Here is an 8,425-nt window from a genome sequence, read left to right as displayed (position 1 = left end):
TCAAGATTTATACTTAAAAATTTATTAGGATTTTCTTCTATCCAAAATATTTGATGCTTCATTACTTGAGATTGTATACACTTTAAAAGCATCTCCCACAAATACCTTCATTCTTCCTTCACCAAAATTTGTCTTTAATTTTTCTCCTTTTTCTTTTAAATATATTATACCATCTTTAAAAAAAACAACTCCTTTATGTAGCGCCTTTGTAAAATCCTCACATTCCCTTCTTGAATGATTTGTGCTATCACACCACATGTACCTATGCACTACACCCTCTATTAGCTCTAATCTTTATTTTGTTGATACTTTTGATGATTGACCCTTCTCTTCAAGTTTTACAAATTTTATTTGAAAATCTCTCATCACATATATGATTTCACTGATGCTCATTTCTTCTTTCTTTGATATAGCTATTGAAGGTTGAATCAAAGAAGTTACATAAGTATTATATATTTTTACTTTAGGCGCTTGTAATGGTCTTTGAATATCCTCCCCATCTTTTTTCTTTTTTCTTTTTACCAACAACTCTACTTCCTCTTCTACTTCCTTCTAATTTGTTGTCAATCCTTCATATTCTTTATCTTTAAGCAAGATTTCCAACTACTCTTGTAATTCTCTATTAGTCTCTTGAAGAAAGAGCTTTCCTTTACTTAGATCCAATAATTTCCTTTTTTTCTTTCATAAAGAAGAATACTACTTTTTAAACTTTCTTAATAATTTTGTTGCTAAAATATCCTTCTCTTGCCTTTCAATTTTTTTTTTAAAATATTTCTTTCTAATCCAATCACTATCTTTCAAGAAAAACTCATCCTTGAATACTTGAGATAATTTTTTCTATGAACCTCCAAAATATCTTATAATAGACCTTATATGATTTCTTATCTTTAGTATAGTAGCCAATTCAAATAATTGAACCATCTCCCTTTCTAGAACATACTTCAATTCTATCTCTTTTACATAGCATCTTAAATACTTTGTAATGTTTTTCTCTTCAAATTGATCAATCTTATCCATAACCACTTATAATGTTTTGTTTTTCATACCTTCTTTGTGCTCTTTAACTTTTTGCTATTGCATGAATAAGGCAAAAGCTTCAAACATGCTTGTGGAATTGGAATCAAAATACATACTTTATCTTCTACTAATACCTCTACTTGTAACTCTAGTCAAAGCACTACCCATAGCTCCTTCTTCAATTCTCTTGACTTCCATCTCCATAATTCAAATAAACCAAGAAAATTTTCCAATTACATTCTATCTCAAGCTTTTCAGGTCGGATTCATCAAATATGTCATAATACGTGAAGTGTTGCTTGAGAGTGCATTAGGCACTGGGTTGTGGAAGATAGAATGGAAATTATAATAAAAAAATCTTAATTCTAATAAAATAATAAATAAATTCTAATTAAACCTTAATAATGTTAATTAAGATTTAATCTAATTTTTAAAAAACCTTAAATAAATTATAAAAGAAACAATAAGAAATCTTAAAGGAGTTAAAAGATAATTCACAATAAACCTTAAAAGAATCTTTAAAAAATCCTAAAAAAATATTAAAATAATCACAATATATCTTAAATAAATCTCAATTAAATTTTAATTTAATCCTAATTGAAATCCTAATAGACTTCAATCAAATCCTAGACTAACTTTAAATCCTAAATCAAATCCTAATCAATCCTAAATCTTAAACCAAATTCTAGAGAAATCCTAACTAAATCCTAAATCTTAAATCAAATCCTAATCAAATCCTAAATCTTAAATCAAATCCTAATCAAATCCTAAATCCTAAACCAAATCTTAATCAAATCTTAAATCTTAAATCAAATCCTAAATCCTAAATCAAATTTTAATCAAATTCTAAATTTTAAATCAAACCCTAATCAAATTCTAACCAAATTCTAACCAAGTCCTAACCAAATCCTAACCAAATCATAAATCCTAAATCAAATCCTAAAACTTAAATCAAACCTTAATCAAATCTTAAATCCTAAATCAAATCCTAATCAAATCCTAAATCCTAAATTAAATCCTAATCAAATCCTAATTAAATTCTAATCAATCCTAAATCCTACACCAAATCCTAAGATAGTTTAGAACTTCAATATATTTTGATTAAATCATTGATTTTGTTTAAAATTTTATATACCTGTCAATCTCTTAGTTATAAATAAATAAAATAAGTTTGAGGACAATTGTATTTACTAAATGAAAGAAAAATCCTAAAATCTGCTCGGATGTTAGCCAACCTCCTTCTCCAACCTTAATACTAATATTTTAGTGCTAATATCTCTTTTTTTCACCATTAAATTGATTTAAAATTTATTATATATATAAAAAATAAGTCTACTACCTATCCACATAACTTTTATTCTAATCCAATTGATAGATTGCAAGAAATCTTAGAAACCCTTATTAGACCTAAAATTTTACTTCCCAAGTTCTTGATCCACTTAAAACTTAATAATTCTCAATTCAACTATTAGATCAAGCTAAAATTCTCAATACATTTTATGCACAACTATAACCATTCATCTACAAAATTTCACCTATAGATCTACTATAAAACTCTTGAAATTATCCAAAATATCAATTCTCTTTTATTTCACAAAAATCTGAGTCATCCAAAACAATATTGACTTTATAAGGCTCTTACAAAGCCATTACAAATCCAAATCATCCAAATTCAATGTTCATAAAAATTCTATCAAGTTTGCTCTCAAATTCTACTCTCGACTTTCCAAAAGAACTCTGGAGTCGCTATAGGTGTATAGTTTTGTGCCTGAGGATCTGATTTCGACCTAGGTTGACAACCAGTCCTCTCTGGGTATCAATTCTTGACTTTGTGAGGTGAATTTTGCTAAATCTATTCTTAGCTCTTTCTTACATATGCCTATATTATTTAATTTTCTAATTTATTTTTTTTGCCTTATTTATGGTCCTACAAAAATAAATAGAAGCCTATTTTATAAAAGGTAATATTAGTAGTTTTAAGTTTTACTATCCTTTTGACTATTATCTATATTTCTAAGATAATTTGCTATAATATTTTGAACTAAGATCTTCTATAATATAATAATTTCTACTTTCTTTCACTTATTAGTCGTATTACATCACAACACCACCACATAGTTAGCTTGTTCCACAAGCTACTAATACATGTGGTATATGGTAATAAGACTAAGTTACTAATTTTTTAATCAACTACAAATATATGTAAAGTCAAAACAATGTCTAAGAAGCTTTTAGGAAGCTTTTCTAAAAGATATTATAAAATTAATCTACTTTTATCTAATTCTATCTACCTAAGTAATGATTATAGTAGATATATATCCATGACACAAGCTACTAAAATGGCCACCTAAGACAAAGTAGATAGTCATTCAAGGATGAACAATTGGAATTTTTAAGTTAATTTTGAAAATTATTTCAAAGGTATAAAACTTATTTTTGTAGGATTTAGGATATCCTTGCAATTGTGTGAGCCCCAAATTCACCATTCTTTAAATTGACGCTACACAAAAGATTCAAGGGGTGGAATGGAGGGACTTCCAATTGTGAAATAGTTGAATTAATTTAAATTTAGATATTTGTAGTTCAATTCAAATTAACACCTTTTAAGCAATGGTTACCAAAATTAAATTTAAATATTAAATAAAATTTATTAAACAAACATAGTAAAAAAAATTAATTGAAATTTTACTATCAATTGATCATAAAAATAAAAACTTAAGTTTGAATTAAAAGTTAAGTTAAAAAATTAAGTTAAAAATTAAGTTAAAAATTAAGTTAAAAATTTAAAATTTAAAATTAAGTTTAAGAATTAAAATTAAAATTTAAGTTTAAAAATTAAAGTTAAAAATTAAAGTTAAAAGTTAATCTTAAAATTTATTAGCCAAAAGGTGAAATGTAGAGATTACAAATCACTCTGAAGATGATAGTAAAAATAAAGTAAGAGAGGTGAAAGCGAAGGTACCTTGATAACATGCAAGGATTAAAGGCAGGCACCCCCTTCTACTCCAAAATTTGCCAAAATTTGTAATCAGATTTTATTTGAATTATTCTTAGCTTATTGCAAGGCTAACTTAAAGATGCTCATGATTCAACAATTTTCGTTGCAATCTAATGATCCAATCTTGAGAATTCCTCCTTTGAAGTTGAGTGATCCAAACTGCCATGGTGATCAATCCTTTTTACTTAGAAATTCACTAAAAATTCAGATTGTCTTTAAATCCAACAAATCTTATGCCTTTCAGAGATTAGCTTATAAAGCTTGATGTTTGTTAAATTTCAAATAAAGATAATTATCAAGCATTGATAAATGCCTTTCCAAACTCGATTGATTCAAACTGCAAAGGCTTTCGACTCCCTCAAACTCAAAAATCTACCAAAAATTCTTTCTTACTCCAAATCAAGCAAGTCTTATCTTATCGGAAAGCTAACAACAAAAGCTACAATTATTTAGAATTTCACATTGAAACAAAAGAAACTCAGTGACTGATCGAGGAAAATCTGCGGCCCTTAAAACCCATGGGATATTTGGAAGGCCGAGGAGCTATCTACCTCAATGAAGCATATTTTAAAACTTTATGACCATCCTTCACAATTCAAAATCCATACATACACAATCACAAGGTTCTCAATGAGATTTAAAATCTAAATAAAATTAAGATTAGGATTTTGGCCAAATTTTGGCATGGCTTTGCCCTTCACTCAAAAGAAGAGAGAGAGAGGGCTTGGAAAACCAAACCTCTCTTATACAATTGAGTGGAGGCTCGTAGAAGGGTGGTTACATCTCCACCCTTGATTTTTAAGATCTTTAATTGAAATCTATGGAATTCATTCATCCAAGAGCCGATCTCATTACTAAGGCTGATGGCTCTTATAAGTGGTCAAGAAAGCATTTTTTGGTAAATCTAACTCCACCATTGTGTTAAAAATATCTTTTTAAGCAAAGATCGACTACTCACATGCCTCAATCCATGCTCAATTACAATTTTCATGGAAGTTTTTGCTTATACCGGCTCTTTCTTTTGAATATAATATCTTTAAACATCACATTAAGTAGCACTTTAGCAACAAAATCAAATTGGTACTTTGCAAATTAAATTTTTATATTCAATATTCTTACATCAATTATATCTAAACACTTTTTTGGCTATTTCTATATCCTCCATATGGATGTGATTCTTGTTTAGATAGCCAATTAGACATCATATTAAAGATTGTAGGATTGAAATAACATCAATTTTGTTGTAGCTTGATTTTATCCAATACTCAATAGATAGTATTGAAATGATAGCTATTGCATAAATTTTTTGCTAAGCTTGAATAATATGAAAGTAAATATTATAATTAACAATTGATTGTCATTTAAATAACACAATAGTAATTTCATCTATACATGAGATTCTAAATAGCTACCATTGATTTCTAGTGTATGTACAATTTTGTAAATTGAAGACATTAGATGATTTTTTTGATATGCATTTGAAAATAATATTAGATAAAGAAATGGTATAATAGCCACTTATAAAAATTTGTGACCATTTGATATGTTCTTGTGCATTAATTGATAATGGTTCAATAATTGTCAACTTTGAATAATTCAATTATATGATACTTATTGTACTATGCCATGAGTTGCCAATAAATTGTTTCCAACATTGGAATTAATGGTATCTTATACACTTCTAAGATCTAAGAGTTTAGAGATTTTGTAATATTCAAAGTTATGTGGCCAAATTGGTTTCCATCAAATTGTGATGATGTCTAATATTGTGATCTAATGCTCATGAAGTACTTTGCAATTTCTTCAAATATAACTTGGACTTTTGAGAATTTGATGTTGAAATTAAAAATAATTGGTGCATGTGCTACTATTTAGAAATATTGTACAAGCATTGGATTTTTGAATTATTGTTGTAAGTTCTCAACTAAATAGCTCATATAAAATATATATTTGCATGTTCAAAATACATGGTTGATAGCATCAATAAGACTTCATTGTCAATTAGATAAAACTATAAACTTTAAAAGTTATAATTCAATGGAAATGATTCAAGAATTTCTATCTTCATATTTTATAAGTACCACAACCAAATGTTGTTATTTTCAACATTCACAATTCTAAATATAATAGGAAATAGTTAATTTTCTATATTAATTTTTGTTGCTGCAAGGAATATTTTACAATATTTTTTTTTTAGATAGATGATGTCTATACTAATGGCATGTCAACAATGTTACAAGACATAGTAGTTTATTTTACTAAAAATTCATTATTAAGATAATATTTTTAATAATAGTTTATTTTATTAAAAATATTATGTAATTCTTTAAAAAATATTTAATAATATTAATCATTCAAAAATAAAATGATTTAAATTTTTTTTTATAAAGATGAAGTTATAAATATTATATAAAAATCAACTTCAATTTTTTTAGAAGTTTTGTATGTATTAATTTTTTACTTGATTTTTATATTATTTATTAGTAAAATAAAATATCCTTGATTAGATAATATTTATAATTTTAGCTAATAAATATTAATTTTTTAAAACTCTATATATATATATATATATATTTCACATATGATTGTATTTTATATTTTATTATTATTTATAATCATAAATTAATCCAATTAAAATATTTGATAGCCAAATGTACAAAATCTAAAAGATCAATGCAATAATGAATTATGTATTACTAAGAGTGAAAGACCCAAGAAATTCAAAATAAAAATGATATGTGGTTAAATTATGGAATTTAATCACTAATTTATGAGTATATATATATATATATATATATATATACATATACATACACAAATATGCACAAACTTTCATCTTATGTGATTGAATGAAATTCTATAAAATTAACTTTATGTAAGCATGAATTAGAATAATGATGGATTTATTCTATTTAATGCAGTGAGAATAAAGAAAGCATAGCCACAAAGTAAAACCTCTTTTGTTTAATGTTGCTTCGAAGCATAAGAAATTATTTCAAGCCCATTTAAATATTACAAGGTTGTTGTGTTGAATGCAAAAGAATGAAATGTATTAAATATTCAAGAAAATAAAATAGATAAATAAATATATCAAATAAATTTACTCTTAAATATTTTCACTTAAGAATGGTTTTAAATAGATCAAATATACTAAAATATCAAAAATTGAAAATTATCTTAGACAACTAAAAAAATGATAAAATATATCCAATAAATATCCAATTTAAAAAAAAGATGATAAAATAATTATTCTTTATGATAATAATAATTCCATAAAACAAAAAATTATAATTAAATTATAAAATAATTATAATATATGAAAAAAAACATATTTTAATACAAATTAATAACAACATAGATTATTTTTGTATTATATGATGTAACCCTAATTAAAAAAAAAAAAAAAAAAAAAAAAAAAAACTAATTATGAAACCTCAATATTTTGTATTTGGATCTACTACCTTAGATGAAATAATTTACATATATATAGATATATTATTCAATTTTTAACTTACCATTTATATATTTGAATTTCAATATATATATACATACTATATTATATTAAATAAATTTGAAGGTGTGACAATAAAATGATGTATCAAAGTTGATGTAGTAGAGAATTGTATAGAATTGGGTGAATGAATTGGATAGCCAAGCTATCTATGTCAACAAAGGTTGAGTCTTAGTACTGACAACATTAGTGGCATCCATTTTACATAGTACCTAAGGTATAAGAAGAAGAATTGTGCCTAAATGTGCACGACATGCGGTTTGGGTCCAATTTCAATTAAAAAAAAAGGATTGTGATTATAACTTATCATATTCAATAATATATTTGTAATTATCACAAAAGTGAGGTAATTTTGCTATTATCAAGAGCACCTGAATATTCTTGATATTTTAGCAAATTATAGGATATTTATGATATATTTTCTTTTCTATTTTAATCACTTGGATCTTATCAAATTTCTCATTTGAATTTTGATCAAACACCACACTTATAGAGCTTGACATTAAAGTCAAATAAGTAATTGTAAGCCATTCAAGAATTACCTTTTTATTGCAATCTCTATGCTATTAAGCTCGAGTTAAGTCATCCTTTAAAAGACTTGAATTATAAGGAAGACCATTTGATCCAAATTGGCATTACTTAACTAATGCACAACTTCAAAGTTGTACTTTTGAAGGAACAAAGTCCATCTAGCAAAACTTGCTAGTAAGTTTGTTTAAGTCTATGAGCCACTTCAAGGGTTGATGGTTAGCTACCAATATAAATTTTTGTCCATGTGAGTCATCAAAATGACTCATTTTTAGAATAAAAAATTGCTCTTAGAATATCAAAACAACAATTGTTAAGTAAGTTAATATAGGCAATCTTAGATGATTGAAAAAAGTAGTGGTAGTAGCAAAA

This window comes from Physcomitrium patens, chromosome 4 (genome assembly GCF_059467195.1).
Source record: "Physcomitrium patens ecotype Gransden chromosome 4, ASM5946719v1, whole genome shotgun sequence".
In the NCBI taxonomy this organism is placed as follows: domain Eukaryota; kingdom Viridiplantae; phylum Streptophyta; class Bryopsida; order Funariales; family Funariaceae; genus Physcomitrium; species Physcomitrium patens.
Note: the sequence above shows the minus strand (reverse complement) of the source record.